General features: G+C 37.7%; 1 protein-coding gene across 4 annotated transcripts in view; it reads left to right on the top strand.

Annotated features, from left to right (window-relative positions):
- The window catches only part of COL9A1 (collagen type IX alpha 1 chain), a 178569-nt gene that overhangs the window by 8802 nt on the left and 153190 nt on the right, over positions 1–16577 (top strand). The window contains exon 1 of one of the 4 annotated variants that reach the window (XM_033217579.1): positions 6893–8045. The exons of the other annotated variants lie outside the window; for them this stretch is intronic. The gene's annotated coding sequence lies outside the window, so the exon portion shown is untranslated. Of the gene's footprint in view, positions 1–6892; positions 8046–16577 lie in introns of those variants that run through there. 4 annotated transcript variants of the gene reach the window in all.

Genomic DNA, 16577 nt, shown 5'->3' with positions numbered 1-16577 from the left:
AGGCTTTGTCTGGGTTCCCCTCCCTGATCCACAACATGGATACTTTCTCCATGCTGTGGAGCAATTATAGAACTCCTCTTATTTTCTTTCTCAGGCATTATTGTCTTTCCTTGCCTGATAGACTTTTTGTAGAAAAATACATATATACATGTGTGTGTGTATATATATATATGTATGTATCAAGATACATTTTCATTTGATTTTTTTAAAGGCCCTTCACAATTTAGCACCTGCCTACCTTTCCATCTTAACATTTGTAGGCCGGGCGCGGTGGCTCAAGCCTGTAATCCCAGCACTTTGGGAGGCCGAGGCGGGCGGATCACGAGGTCAGGAGATCGAGACCCTCCTGGCTAACACGGTGAAACCCCGTCTCTACTAAAAATACAAAAAACTAGCCGGGCGCGGTGGCGGGCGCCTGTAGTCCCAGCTACTCGGAGGCTGAGGCGGGAGAATGGCGGGAACCCGGGAGGCGGAGCTTGCAGTGAGCCGAGATCGCGCCACTGCACTCCAGCCTGGGCGACACAGCGAGACTCCGTCTCAAAAAAAAAAAAAAAAAAAAAAAAAAAAAAAAAAAAAAACATTTGCCTTAGCTGAACCGATCATATTTCAGTCTTGGCACTTTGGCTCACTTTCTTACCCCTGCCTGAGATTCCTTCTACTTTCTCATGCACAGTGCTACAGGACTTAGATAACACAGATTTCCAGTCTCGTAGAATCAGAATAGGGGTATCTTCCAATTTCTTAAGAGAATTTTTACTTTAGGCAGGGTGTGGTGCCTCATGTCTGTAATCCTAGCACTTTGAGAGGCCGAGGCTGGTGGATTGCCTGAGCCCAGGAATTTGAGACCAGCCTGGGCAACACGGCGAAACCCCATCTCTACTAAAAATGCAAAAAGTTAGCCAGGCGTGGTGATGCACAACTGTAGTCCCAGCTATTCAGGAGGTTGAGGCATGAGAATCGCTTGAACCCAGGAGATGGAGGTTGAAGTGAGCCGAGATTGTGCCACTTAACTCCAGCCTAGGTGACAGAGTGAGACTCTGTCTCCAAAAAAAAAGAAAAAGGAAAAAAAGAATTTTTATTTTGGATTGTCCTTACCGTAGTATTAGAATGGCAAAGTAGAAGGGATTAAAGATTAAAATATGGTTTTCAGAAGCTCTCCTTTCTCTCAAAGATATTTTTATAAATTAGAGAAGATTTGGGCTGGACTATATTTAAATGCAGAAAATAATTGCTGTTTCATATTGTTTGGGGAGGTCTCTTCTTCTACCCGTCAATGTGGTAAAATGAAAAGACTGTTAATAATTTGGGGAATTGGATTCAAACTCTAGTGCTGTCACTAAACTGTATGAATCTAGGCAAGACATACTAATCACCTGAGTCCTCAGTTTCTTCTGTGTTGTGAAAAAGATGCTAATGTCATAGGCTCCATCATCTGTGATTCTCCTGTTTAAGAACCTTGTCAGTTCTAATTAGTTTATTGCTTTCATTTCTTTCAGTATGCCTTTGATATTTTCTCAGGATATTTCATTAAGCAGGAGAGAATGAGTAAAGTAGATTTTGGGCCCAGTTTGATCTGCTCAATTCTTTACAAGCCGTCAGTCTAGAAGCTGAATATTTTGTCTATAGTGCTTGTGTTTTTGAGATAGTCACAAACACTCCTGGCTAAGAAGGTATTAATCTTAAATTGAGTGTTTCTGGCATATATATTATATAAAAGTTTCTTTGAGGCAGAGAACATCTTTTACTCTTCTTTCTATCTGCCAGAGTGCTTTGCACAAAGCAAGCTCCAATTAAATACACTTTATACTTTCATGTACCTTATCTCATTTATGAAACTATTAAGAATGCATGTTAAGATAATGCTTAATATAAAATTCTGAGCCTTTAGGAAAAAAATCCAGATATAACCCACTTAACCTTTTTCATCTTTAAAGAGTTAATTTATTATTTTTGGTCTTGCCAGACACAGTAAAATAAAGATAAATAAAATAAAATAAAGAGTAATAGAATTATGTCCTTTCTGAAATCAGTTTAATGAATCCTTTAAACAAATTAATAGTTTGCCTTTCTTACATGTAGGCAGAGAGCATAAAATTTAATGTTAGATGAGTTTTAGATTATAATGAAGATACTATTATTTGCTCACCTTTCCCTTTATCTCCACAAGACAAATAACAAACAGATCTTTAACATACCTGGACTGGTATGTTCTGTTATGCCTGATATGAACAGTCATTTCTCTGAAACTATTTTTATTTTACTGATAATAATCCATAATGTCAGCCTTTCTTATTTGGTTTAGTTTACTCTAAATGTCTTCTACCAGTTTATGCCCTTCCAAGCCATCCTCTACACTGCTGAGTGATTTTTATAAAATGCAAATTTTATTATGTTATGCTTATGATTAAAATTCTTTGGTGGCTATCTAGGGTCAAGTGCACATGTCTTAGCAAAGCTTATAAAGGCTTATGAAGTCTGCATCTGGGATGGGAGTAGCATTGGCAGAGGGAAATAAAGGGTTCTGGAGCAAATGGAACCAGGAGGAGAGTATGAATAGGATGACTTGAGGAAGCTTTTCCAGAGATGAGGACTACAGTTGCTTTCCAGTGGGCATCAAGGTTGATATTCAGATAAGAGTATTTCCAAAGTACCAAAACAATGAGACAGATTAAAAATAAAAAGGAGTTATATGTAAGAAGTAGAACTCCCCTTTTATGTGGTGTATGTGTGTGTGTAAGGACAGCTTGGTGGCTTAAAGGAATTAGAGCTGGGCAAGAATGAACCTTCACAATCTGTCCCCTGCTAACATCTCCAACCCCCTTACTCCCTAAAGTCCAGTCTTCTGAATGCGTTATGCCTTTGTCTGCTTCTCGAAACCTTCACAAATGCTATCCTCTCTTTTTTTTTTTTTTTTTTGAGACGGAGTCTGGCTCTGTCGCCCAGGCTGGAGTGCAGTGGCCGGATCTCAGCTCACTGCAAGCTCCGCCTCCCGGGTTTACGCCATTCTCCTGCCTCAGCCTCCCTAGTAGCTGGGACTACAGGCGCCCGCCACCTCGCCCGGCTAGTTTTTTGTATTTTTTTAGTAGAGACGGGGTTTCACCATGTTAGCCAGGATGGTCTCGATCTCCTGACCTCGTGATCCGCCCGCCTCGGCCTCCCAAAGTGCTGGAATTACAGGCTTGAGCCACCGCGCCCGGCCTATCCTCTCTTCTAAGACTCAGGTTCTTTCTTCCTGAAACTTTTCTTGGATCTGTCCTCCACTTGGCCATGGCCTGATTAATTGCTTTCTTTCTGTGTTGTCATAACATTCCATTCACATCTCCCTTATCACACTCATATACTCACTATACTCTCTCCCCCAAAACTAGATATGAGTTTCTCGAGGTCATGCTCTGTCTCTTGTTCATTTTTTAATCCCAAATACTCATCACAGTTGTGGCAGATAAAAATCAATATTTTACTATTGAATGAAAGAGTTTACAAGTTCCTAATCAGTTAATTAATGAATTAATTACTCTTGTGGATCAAACCAAAGTTTGTTGCTCTCTTACCTTTCGTTCTGATCCTGTCTTTCACCTCTTGACTCCCCTTTTTTGGTCTCTTGCGGACCAGTGTCTTCATGCTGTTTCAGTTCTCTATAGTCCTACATTCCACCATCCTACTTTCTTTCCCTGCCTATACAAACCCCAGCTCCAAGAGTGGTGATTCAGTTCTAACAGTGAGATTTGGGAAATTGAAACCAAGGTGTGAATGATGCTTAACCACTTCCCAAGATATTTGCATTTCTGTTCAAAATTAATTTTACTGTAAAAATAACACATGCTTACTTTGGGCAATGTAAATAAATATTTAACAATTATTTACTTGTAGATACTGAGAGCATACAGCAGTGGAATGGTGGGGAGGCCAAAATCTGCTATCATGGAGTTTAAGTTCTAATGGAGGGTGACACCAAACAAAGGAGATGGTTATATAGTAAATTAAAAGGTAATAACTGCTACATTCCTCTCTCTCTCTCTCTCTCGCTCTCTCTTTTTCTCTCTCTCTCTCTCTGTGTGTGTGTGTGTGTGTGTGTGTGTGTATGTGCAGGGGAGGGAAATGGGCAGATAATTTATCATTTTAATTGATAATGTTGCTGAACTATAAGGCTACATTTTAATCAGTTAGAGAAAGAAGTCTACGTCATTAGCACTTGGAGATCCTGTATTTTGAACTGGTCATAGGGACTGGCTGGGATTTTGAATTGTCTCTTTTGAGAAAGAAGTTAGCTCTGTGTAGGAAGAAGAATAAAAAAGACTATTTGATAACCAGTAGAATAGGTTCAGCAGAGACTGGCTAACTGTTCACCAAACCCAGTTTTTCATCTGGTACACAGAGAGACTACATTTCCCAGCCTTCTTTGCAGTTAGAAGCAACAATATGTGAAGTTCTAATTAGTGGGATGTTAGTGGAAGTAATGAGTGCCACTTCCTGACCTAATCTGTATTAAAAATGTCCCATGTATGTTCTCCTTTTGTTCCCAGTTTGCTGGTTAGATGCTAATTCTCAGGGCAGCCTGAGAAATTGTGTATTGAAGATGGTAGAGGCTCCATTATCCTGAGTATCTTGATCTTGTAGACAGTACCTCACACATTGCACTCTGAAATCATGCTCTCCTCACCTCCTTGACACTGCCACTAGTTGAACAACAGAGGAATAAGAAATCAACATATTTTACTAAACCACAGAATTTATAAATTACAGCAGCTAGCGTTCCCTTGACTAATACAATAAATAATATTCTTCATTATGTTTGGGAGATATCCATCTACTACTAGTATATTTTGGGTGTTTTAAAAATGAGGAATTGGCATTAAATTTATTAGGTACCTTTTGATATCTATTTTTATTTTCTCATTTCATGTATAAATGCCATGTGGTTATGTCTAGTGTTGTAGATTAAACTATCCTTTAATTTCATGAGAGTAAAATTTCCTCGGTGGGAACAGATTTTTCTTTTAATATGTATTTTGTTTGTTTGTTTGTTTTTTGTTTTGAGACAGCGTCTTGCTCTGTCACCCAGGCTGGAGTGCAATAGCGTGATCTCGGCTAATTGCATCCTGGGCTCAAACTGATCCTCCTGCCTCAGCCTCCCAAGTAGCAGGGACCACAGGCATGTGCCACCATGCCTGGCTAATTTTTGTGTTTTTTGTAGAGATGGGGTTTCACCCTATTGCCTGGGTTGGTCTTGGACTTCTGGACTCAAAGATCTGTCTGCCTTGGCCTCCCAATGTGCCAGGATTATAGGCATGAGCCACCACTCCCAGCCTGAATATATTTTTGAATTTGATTTGGCAGATTGTATTTAACATTTCTTCATCTATAGCCATAAATACTATTTTGTTTAATTTCCTTTCCTTTCTTTTTACTTCTTTCTCTTCTTTCTCAAGTAGTCTCCCTTGTTTTTTTTTGTTTTATTTTGTTTTGCATTTGTCAACTGTTGGTATCAGATTTGTAAACCTGATCAAATCAATTTGGAAGTTTTTTCTTTTTAGTTATATCACATGGTATTTTAGAAGAATTCGTTAACAGTTAAAAGCTATCTTGCTCTGTAGTCCTTTTATATTTTCCCAGAAAAAGATTATGTGTTTAGATAGGCTTCTACCTAGCATATATTCTTTTTATTATTTCTGGTTTTCTCTATGAGCTCAGGTACAAAGTTGGAAAATAAGGTTCCCTAGGGTATAATCAAGGTAAGGATAATGGCCCGAAGTTCTGCAGTGGTAATGAGCCATGTTTTTATAAATATATTTCTATGTAAAATATTCTAAACATATGTGAAAAGATAAGAATAACGAACACTTGAGCCACCACAACCCATCTTTGTCAAATGTGAACACTGTCTTTTTTTTTTTTTAACTTCATAACTTTCAGTAGGATCTGCTTTAGGAACTGAGTCTTGATGCTGCCTATGTTATGAATTTTAGCTATGTTTTAATACAGTTATTTCTCATTGTCTTGGAATGATTACTTTGAAAGTTTCATCGTGTGATTTTTTTTAGAAGTAAAATTTAATATCAAAACAAGTTATTGTATATATTATAAATATGTATTATACATATAAAACACAAACTAATTGTAAGGCTACATGCTAATCACATTAGTTTTCTTTTAATTCCTTACTATATGGGCAATACAACATACTTGCCGTTAGTTCTGGCTCTTCAGAAATAACAAAACCTAATTTAATAGTCTGGTGCTTAAAAACAAATGCAATGAACTCATCTAAATTTTGGCTCAACTGTGCGATTCTGGGAAAGTTACTGTCCTAAATTTCTTTATTTGTTGATATGATTTGGCTGTGTCTCCACCCAAATCTCATCTTGAATAGTAACTCCCACTATTTCCACATTTCATGGGAGGGACCCAGTGGGAGGTAAATGAATCATGGGGATGGGTCTTTCCCGTGCTGTTCTCATATGAATAAGTTTCGTGAGATCTGATGGTTTTAAAAACAGGTGTTTCCCTGCACAAGCTCTCTCTCTCTTTCTTTTTTTGAGATGGTGTCTCACTCTGTCACCCAGGCTGGAGTGCAATGGTGTGATCTCACCTCACTGCAACCTCCGCCTCCCAGATTCCAGCAATTCTCCTACCTCAGCCTCCTGAGTAGCTGGGATTACAGGAGCCTGTCACCACGCCTGGCTAATTTTTGTATTTTTAGTAGAGACAGGGTTTCACCATGTTGGTCAGGCTGGTCTCAAACTACTGACCTCGTGATCCACCTGCCTCAGCCTCCCAAAGTGCTGGGATTACAGGTGTGAGCCACTGTTCCTGGCCGGCTCTTTCTTTTTGCCTGCTGCCATCCATGTAAGATGTGACTTGCTCCTCCTTGCCTTCTGCCATGATGGAACTGTAAGTCCACTAACCCCTTTTTCCTGTATAAATTACCCCCTCTTGGGTATGTCTTTATCAGCAGCATGAAAACGGACTAATACATCAGTAAAATGGTGAAATAACAGCAACATTATGGAGTTGTGAGCAAAAACATGTAAGGTGCTTGGTTTAGCACCTATTAGATAGTAATAATTCAATACAAATTTATTTCTTTCTTTTAGAAAGAATTTTTTTTTCCTAAAGAAGGTTAAATTTTCTTTACGTCTTGACATTTAGAAAATTAACTCTGTTCATGTTGTTTTATGAATTAGTAGTATCCTCACCTTCCAACTAGATAAGAACCTATTATTTTTGCTCCTGTGAAAAAACAGAGGTGCCTAACTTGCTGTGTCTCCTCACATCTTCCCCCTTCTTCCTCCCCTCCAAGTTCTTTGGATCAACTGGAGAGAGGGGTGTCATAGAAGTTTTATCACTTGGCATTGTCATACCACAGTCTACTATAAGGAAAACATACCAGTGAACCAGTGAGTCTGGTCTTTCCTCTTAGTGGAGAGAAGGGCATGTGGTCACAGTTTCTCTACCAGATGGAAGAGGAGTGGCTCAGTTTTCAGTTTTGTTTAATCACTGTAGACTTTCACCTTAGATTTCCCGCTTTCTCAATCCCAAAGTAGGATGCTGCTCTGTGCTTGATGGTAACAGCTCACAGACTCATCAGAATTGAAATGAACAAATATTTATTGATCTTTTATAACAAGGCAATATTGCTTAAAGGAAAACAAACAAATGTAAAATATTCCATTGACAATGCATTTTTTCATCTGTTCGGCACAATGCTTTTGTCATAATGGAGATGTGATAACAAACTTTCCAGGACATTCAGTCTTCAGCGGCAGCACTTAGGACAGATGACTGGCTGCTGCAATGTGAATATAAGAATGCCTGACTCACCAAATGATTTCCTAGAATAGTTAGCTGGGTGGAGACTCACCAAGTTAATAACTAAACCCAACCCTCAAGTCTGTTGACAAAGGACATATTTGAGCTTAATGACTCTGTATACACCCAGAAAGATAAAGGAGGCTTTGAGATCCTGCTTGGTAGACTGGGAAGATGAAAATGACTCATTAGGTACCTGGAACACTGAATGGCCTGCACTGGAAATATTTTGAAAGGTGATTTGAAGTACTTAACCAGTCTTTCAGAGGCTATGCCATATCAAGCCTGAGGCAGATGATGATTCAATAAATATCTTTTAAAAGAGAGAAAATGTTGTGCAACAGAAACGTAGGGCAAAACAAATAATCTCTGCATTACGAACAGGTGAGTCAAAAGCTGTGCTGGCTTAGAAAATGAAAAACTAGTTAAATACCTCCACAACTTTAAAACATTTTCTACTTAACTATAACGTTAAATGACCTAAGGTATATGAAGCGTCTATCCCAGTGTCTGGCTGCCATATGGTGTCACTCAATGTATTTTTCTTCCTTTCAACTCTGATCTTTGCTCTTTTTGATTTGTTTGTTTAAGACAAAAAAGTACTTTAAGATGATATCGCTGTCTAGTTTCATCTAAGTCCATATTTTGAAGATATTAGTGTCTGAAGTCTAGCACTCTGTTGGTTTTACTATTAACAATAAACATGACAAGAAATTTAGTCATCTGTATCAAACATCTGTCATGTGGTTCAGAAATTATTTTGGGGCAACATTTTGGAATGAGGACTGTTAGCTCACTTTGGTATACTCATGACTTTGTTGAAACAGTACACATAGCAAAAATATAAATTTTAAAAGTATCACTGGTAACTCCACGTAGTTATTCATTTTTAAATGCTAAACTATGAGTATTGATATTTTAAGTTTGGATCCAATTTTTCTGGTTCTTTCCCTGAGAAAATAAATGATGCTTTGAAATATTAGTGAATTAGAGCAACTTTTCAACTTTTCCACAATAAATTATTCCTCAGGCTAGAAAAAAAAGTGATTCCACAAATACCATTCAAAATCATTTCATTCTGAATCAGGATAACAAACACTCTCATACATAAAATCAAATATATAAGAAATGAACAATCTAAAATCTATGGATGCGTCTTTTTCAGCTCTATCTAGTCTCCTATTGCATGTTTTCTTAAAAGTGTATGTTCAATCATTCTATATATTTAGAACTTCATTAAACTTTGAGATAACCTCAAAATGTATTTGTCATCATTTAATCACGTATCTCTCACTTAGGTTGTTACTGAATCAAGGTTTTTCTTTTCTAGAATATGTTAATATCACTATCTTCTAGGACAAAATATCAGTAAAAAATTCATGAGGATTTACTTGACTGAGCATATGTGGAATATTTAAGACTGGATTTTAACTCTATCGAGAACTCACCTTCCTATTTTGTACCCTTCCTGCCTCTCTGCTCCAACAAACACTGTTTGGCGCAAGTTTAACCTCAATAGATACAACTTGTTGTTGGGCCAGTCCGTCTCCCGACAGGATGTAACTTGTAAGAAGGAGAGGCACTGGTGTGCGAGAAAGATTGCCCTGGCAGCTGAGACAGGTCTGTCGCTTCCTTTCCCTTTGCTTTGCTACCAAGTCTATGCGTGCCTCAGAAGTAGGCCATGTAACTCAGGAGTGTCAGGAGCTGTGACTTGATTCCAGGCTCTTTGTAAGGAAGAGGAGAAAAAGGAGGATGCAGAATAATTGAAGGGGAGGTGGTGATCCCCAAAGGAGGAGCAAAGAAAGAATGGTCTGAAGACTTCAAATGCTTGGCAACCTTATTTTTTTACCTAGGGCCAGCATTTGTATGAATACGGGTGCCTGTGTGAATTTGTATACAGGAAGGAACTAGCATTGTGAAATAACCCCAAACATGACTGGTCAGTCTGCCTCCCTTTGAAAAACAACAATAAAGAAAAAAACTACTTTGAATAATCTTATAACAGGAAATAACACAATGGAAACTGGAGAATTTTGGTGTGGAAAAATCTAAGCACTTAGAACAATAGAGGCTAAGTAATTAAAATACTGTGCATATATAATTGAAGTTGAAAAATAAAGGGAATTTTAGGCACCCAGTTTAGTTTACTAGGCAGCAAGTAAGGTAATGAAATTTGCTTTTAACAGTTTATTTATAAAATGCTCCTTACTATTCTTATATTAACATATTTTTTATATTGACAACTGACTCTTTGGAAAGCGTGAAAATAATACTATCTATTAGGGAGCTTTACTAATAATCCTTTAATGCTTTGTGAGTAATGATTAAGATATTTAATAAACTAACTTTGAAGTGATCATTGATGAGATTGCTTATTTATACTCAAAACAATGAAACAGACTACTTAAAGTTGAATAAAAATGCACTTATCTCCATGAACTGCTTGCAATAATTAATTCTAAAATGACTATTAAGCTAGTAGTACGTTGTATGAGAAGTTTAAGCCATATTCAGGTCGGGGGTAAAAAATATTTTAGACTTTTGTACTAAGTATGAAAACTTAGGTATTAGCCTGATGTTTCTTTTACTAAGCCTTGTACTTTATATAGCTTGTTCTATATTCAGTTATGTAATCTTAGAGTAGCTGAAAGTATATTAAAACAATACCTTTCAATTTATATGTAATTGAAGTTGAAAATAAAGGGAATTTTAGGCACCCAGTTTAGTTTACTAGGCAGCAAGTAAGGTAATGAAAGCAGTAGTCACCCATTGGCTAGGTTTTCAAATATATCACAGATATTTAGTACTCTCATCTTCAAGTATAATTGTAAACCTTACTCTCTTTGGATTGCAACTTCCTTCAGATCATAGTAGTAAAGAATTGACAAAGGATTGATTGCATACGTTTCAGAAAAATACATATTGGTAATATTAAAAATCTGTTAATAAAGATGAATGGGTTATTGCAGAATTAAAAAGGCATATGTATCATATTTTACTTTAGAGTTTCTCCTACTATTATGAAGTAGAGATGTCATGTATGTGACTAGTTATTAGACAGCCATCAGATTATTGTGATAAATACATACCTACATGTAACCTAGATCATTACAGGAAGAAGTTACTGAAGTAATAATACACCACAGAAATAATACCATGAAGATAAGTGCTAAGGAATGAAGTTCTTTCCCTATGAATTCTAACTAATTCATTATTTCCAGTCTATCTCATTTCAAGACCTGTATTTCCCTTTTAGATACAGGACACCTGGGTTGTCTGATCATAAACTCTTTCTCCAGTGGCCTTTGGCCTTTTAAGTATATCTGTTTTGTTTTGACAAAGAATGTCTAAGAAAGGAGGAAGTGAGGAGGGACTTGAAGATGTGCTACTGCTGGAATCAAATTTTGATTTTCTAGTTTTGCTTGGTGGGAAGCCTACTTGTCATTTGTACTACTCTTCCACAGTTAGTGTGTTCGAGCAACTTAAAGTTCAGTGGCAACTTCTCATAGACTTACTGTTCAGAGTTTGTTTATTGTGAAGAATTTGCTTTTGACAGTTTGTTTATAAAATGCTCCTTACTATTCTTACATTAATTCTTTACATCACTTTATTCTTCATTTTCACTTCCTTTGTTTGCCTCAGTTTGATTCATTATCCTTCAATCATTCAAATATTCTTCATTATTCAAATCGCTGCTTTACTGACCCATTCTCTAAACATATTTTTTATATTGACAACTGACTCCTTGGAAAGAGTGAAAATAATAATACTATCTATTAGGGAGCTTTACTAATAATCCTATAATGCTTTGTGAATAATGATTAAGATATTTAATAAACTGTATCTTTGAAGTGATCATTGATGAGATTGCTTATTTATACTCAAAACAATGAAACAAACTACTTAAAGTTGAATAAAAATGCACTTATCTCCATGAACTACTTGCAGTAATTAATTCTAAAAAGTCTATTACGCTAGTAGTACATTGTATGAGAAGTTTAAGCCATAAGTATGAAAACTCAGGTATTAGCCTGATATTTCTTTTACTAAGCCTTGTACTTTATATAGCTTGTTCTATATTCAGTTATGTAATCTTAGAGTAGCTGAAAGGATATTAAAACAATATCTTTCAATTTTGCTTTTCTTTTCCAGTAGCTAGCTTCCATGTTAATCAGCATGTTCAAGCTTCCTTCTCATTAGTTTTTAAGAATTCTAGGAAATACTTTCCATGGCATGTTGTGAGAGATTTTATTTTAGGATTAAAATCCGTTCAGCAAACAATAGGCACACATGAGGCAGGGTCCAGGTATTCTGTCTTATAAGCCAACACTGCACTTTAGGTAACGCTAGAAATGGAACTACATTTAATTATTTTCTACTTTCTGTTTATGGCAAAAGTAGCCATGTCAAACATTTTTCATGCCATATCTTACCTCAGATTCTCTACCTTGTTTCTGGACAGTAGAAAAGCTGCTGGAAAAAAATGCAAAAACAAGTTTTTGACTGGAGTTCATATTTTTCATTCAATGTCTGCTGGGCCCTCAATGTAACTTTTTTTTTCTATTTTTTTTGTTTTGAGAGGGGTCATCCTTCTATCATTAACTACTCCTAATCTTCACTGCTGCACAGAGTTTCCATATTTAACAACAGATGGCTTTGCTTTTACTTTATAGATGAGGCTAAAGCACCAGGTAGGTGAAAGATTCTTGTATCAGTTCGAACCCCGAGAGCGCGCCAACAGACAACAGGAGGCGGTGTGGAGCAACATGCTGTTTTAATGAGCGCCTGGGTGCAGGCGGGCTGAGGCCTAAAATGGCATCAGCACCAAATGAGGATAGGGCAGAGGTTTTATAGTCTCCTGTAAACAGGAAGTGTCTCAGTCTGATGTAACTGCTAGGTGGTACCTGGATGGCCTCTCTCGGTCTTCACAGGGTACATGTCTTCTGGCTAACTCTCTTCCTGCTTCTGCTATCTTGCTGATGCACACTGCTAGGGCACGTGGCTTTGCACCTGAGGACTGGGCCTGTGGAGGGCGGAGTTATTCATTCCCTTAAGCTTTTAGGCCTTGGGGAGAATCTTTCCTTAGGAGATTTTTCTGCTTTACCAACTACAGTCTACACACTTACCTGCTACCACACTTCTTTCTCAGTGGAAAAAATGTGCTTCTTTTGGTAAAGTCCAGCCCATTCATCTGTGCTCCTGAACACAGCCTCTCCAATGTACTTGTTATATATATATATTCCCCACCCCCCGCCACCACAGAGTCTTCCTATGTTGCCCAAGCTGGTCTTGAACTCCTGAGCTCAAGTGATCCACCCACCTTGGCCTCCCAAAGTGCTGAGATTACAGGCACTAGCCACTGTGCCAAGCCTGTCCTTGTGCCTTTGATTCATCATTTATCCTCTCCTTTATTTTTCCATTGGTCCTTTGTCACAGGCCTTAGTCTTCTGCCAGCTGATAAATGGGAATGTTCCACGGGTTCACTTCTCACCCTTTTTCTTCTTTCATTGTGTACATCACAAAGGAGATCTTACCCACATTCATGGCTTCTGCACTCACATTAAAGCCATGTACACCTGCCTTCAGTCCTAGGTGAGCTCTAGGTGCCCACAGGACCTCTCTACCTATCTTCTCAAAGATAATCTTAACATGTTCAAAATGAATCCATTATAATTGATGTAATTTAGTCCATTCTCACACTGCTAATAAAGACATACCCAAGACTGGATAATTTATAACGGAAAGAGATTTAATTGACTCACAGTTCAGCATGGCTGGGAGGCCTAAGGAAACTTACAATCATGGCAGAAGGGGAAGCAAACACATCCTTTTTCATATGGTGGCAGCAAGAAGAATTGCAGAGTGATGGTGGAGAGCCCCTTATGAAACCACTAGATCTCATGAGAACTAATTCACTATCATGAGATAGAATTCCCATGATTCAGTTTTTCCCACGTGGTGCCCTCCCAGTACACATGGGAATTATGGGAACTACAGTTCAAGATGAGATTTGGATGGGGACTATATTGATTGAGAATAAAAAAAATCATTTCTTCTGTATTCCCCTTGTTCTGTGTTCTCTCTATAGGGCATAGCATTATGATTTTCACATCCTGAAACCTAGGAATCATCTCCTGTCTTCCCTTTTACTCTCTTACCTTCAGAGAATCACCAAGCTCTGTTGAACTTAGTAATAATTAATAGTGCTGAATATGGCAAGGCATTTATTTTTTTATTTTTTTATTTTTTATTTTTGAGACAGAGTCTTGGTCTGTCACCCAGGCTGGAGTGCAGTGGCACGATCTCGGCTCACTGCAAGCTCCACCTCCCGGGTTCACGCCATTCTCCTGCCTCAGCCTCCCGAGCAGCTGGGACTACAGGTGCCCGCCACCTCACCCGGCTCATTTTTCGTATTTTTAGTAGAGACGGGGTTTCACCGTGTTAGCCAGGATGGTCTCCATCTCCTGACCTCATGATCCCCCCGCCTCGGCCTCCTAAAGTGCTGGGATTACAGGCGTGAGCCACCGTGCCCGGCCGGCAAGCATTTTTTAAAGAAGACTAAATGTATTTTCTCAATCTTCACAGTCACTGTGTTATATGAGTGGCTAATATAATCTCCATTTTAAAATTAAGAAAATTGAGACATCGAGAGGCAAAATAACTTATCTTAGTCACACAGGTAATAAAGGGCAGATGGGATCCAAATCTAGGCAGTTTACAGCGCTGGCCTCTTAACAACCACACCATGGTAGGCTTACTAAATGCCAGGATCTTAAATACCTCTTCAGTTCATTTCCTCCTATTCTTTCTCATTTTGGTAGACTTGGTTCATGTGCTTCTTATTTTGTACTGTGTAACTTCTTACAACCTGCTGCTCTAAATCCATTTTTAAGATATCTTAGTAATTAACCTTCATCAAAATTTTCAAGATATTGGCTAAGCTATGTCTTCGTAATCTATAGATTTGAGATTTTGTTTCAAGAAAATTATATTCAATTATATATTTGAATTTTTCCCATTCCATATATTATTTTCTTCCATGACAATGATTATTTGTTTAATATCCATACCACCTCCTTTCTTATTTTATCTCTGTTCTTTTCAAATTCATTTTATGTTATTTACTCAAGGCTATTCTTTTTGTCCTAGACTGTATTTTTATCTATATCTATGTCTTACCATTTGTTGACTCTAATGAGAATTTCACCTCTGTAATAATTTCATTTTATGTTTCTATTCATCTCTGAGCTCCACAGACTCACTTTTTATCTCCTGTGCTTGTTTCAGCTCTCTTTTGATCTATCTCTTGTTATTCTTTCAGGATTTTTTTTTTTTTTTTTTAAGGAAAGCCAACTTGCCTTTGGTTTCTTTGAGTCTTGGGAGAACTGTTTGTTTGAAATTGGCCTGTTTTTCTAAGAAGAGATCCTGAAATTTTGTGTTCTTTATTTGCCTTTTCTTTTTTCCTCCTATGTATTTTTTCTTTACTGTCTAACTTCTACCAGGGAAATGGATGTTTCAGAAAGAATTAAAGATAAAGACAAGTGGTACTTTATGAAATTAAAAAATAAATGTATACAAGTTTTGAGAGAGATTTTTATAAATTCCTTAATCTTTCCAGGCTGAGCCTGGATGACCTAGAACATAAAGTTCTCCTGTAGTATAGAAAGGATGTCCCTTCAGTCAATGGTAGTGAACTCAGAAAGCTTGCTTTCCAACAGGGAAGGAAGATAGGATGTAGGGAAAGTTAAAGAAAGCTTGTCTATTTTCTAGGAAGAAAAGGGGAAGGGGAGAGGAGACAGAGAGAAAAGGAAGAGATTCAGGAAAGATGTGTTTCAATTTTACATGTGCTAATTAAGTGAGGGCAGAACAGGCTGAGGACTTTTATTTCTGTTTCCTATTTTGGATTTCAAGAGGAGCTTAACTCCCAGACATCCCTGAAGAAATCTGGAGCATGGCTGCATTATCTTGGAGGCATAGCAGAATCAGGTATTTAGAGGTTCTTAAGTTTAATTTTCCTGCTGTTTTAGTTTGTGTCCTTCCAAAGACAGACCTGAGGCAATGAATGGAGAGGGTTTTGTTTGGTATATGTTCCCAAGAAACACCAGCAGATAATGGGGAAGTTAAACAGAAGGGAAGAAAACCAATAAAGGTGTGTTATCACGTTATCACTGTGGGCAATTGGAGTTTGATCCTGCTGGGGAACTCTGGGGGACAGTTTACAACACTTACTTCTGGTTTATCCCAGTTATTCGTTGAGAACTGCTCCTGAGGAACATTAATTCTTTGGTATTTTCAGCCTGTTGTGTGTTCAGACTGAGTAGTCACTGATGGCCAGAGAAAGCCTTCAGGCAAAAAATTGAGGCATGGGCCGGTGAAAGGCTGGTGTATATGGAAATGGCAATTGTTGAAGAAATATTGGCAGTGCCCTGAAACTATATGATACACATGGTCTGACTGCTGTCACGGCATATTGAATATATGGCATTTAAAAAGAATGAAGTAGATGTATTTATTGACATGATAAATCTCAAAAGTACAATAATGAATGAAGAAAAGTTATTGAAGAATACTGCCACATGATTTCATTTATATAAAGCTTAAAAACAGGTAAACCAAACAATACGCATAAAGCTGCAAAGAAAAGCATAGAATGATATTCACAAAATTCAGGGTGGCATTTGCCTCTTATGGGGGGGAAAGGGAAATGAAGGTTTCAGTTATGTTCTATTTCTTATGCTGTGTGGTGGGTAAAAGGGTGTTTGTTTTAT

The sequence above is a fragment of the Trachypithecus francoisi genome, unplaced genomic scaffold (assembly GCF_009764315.1).
Source record: "Trachypithecus francoisi isolate TF-2019V2 unplaced genomic scaffold, Tfra_2.0 Lachesis_group10, whole genome shotgun sequence".
NCBI classification, from domain to species: Eukaryota; Metazoa; Chordata; class Mammalia; order Primates; family Cercopithecidae; genus Trachypithecus; species Trachypithecus francoisi.
The sequence above is the reverse complement of the archived record's forward strand: the minus strand, read 5'-3'. Positions and strand labels throughout refer to the sequence as shown.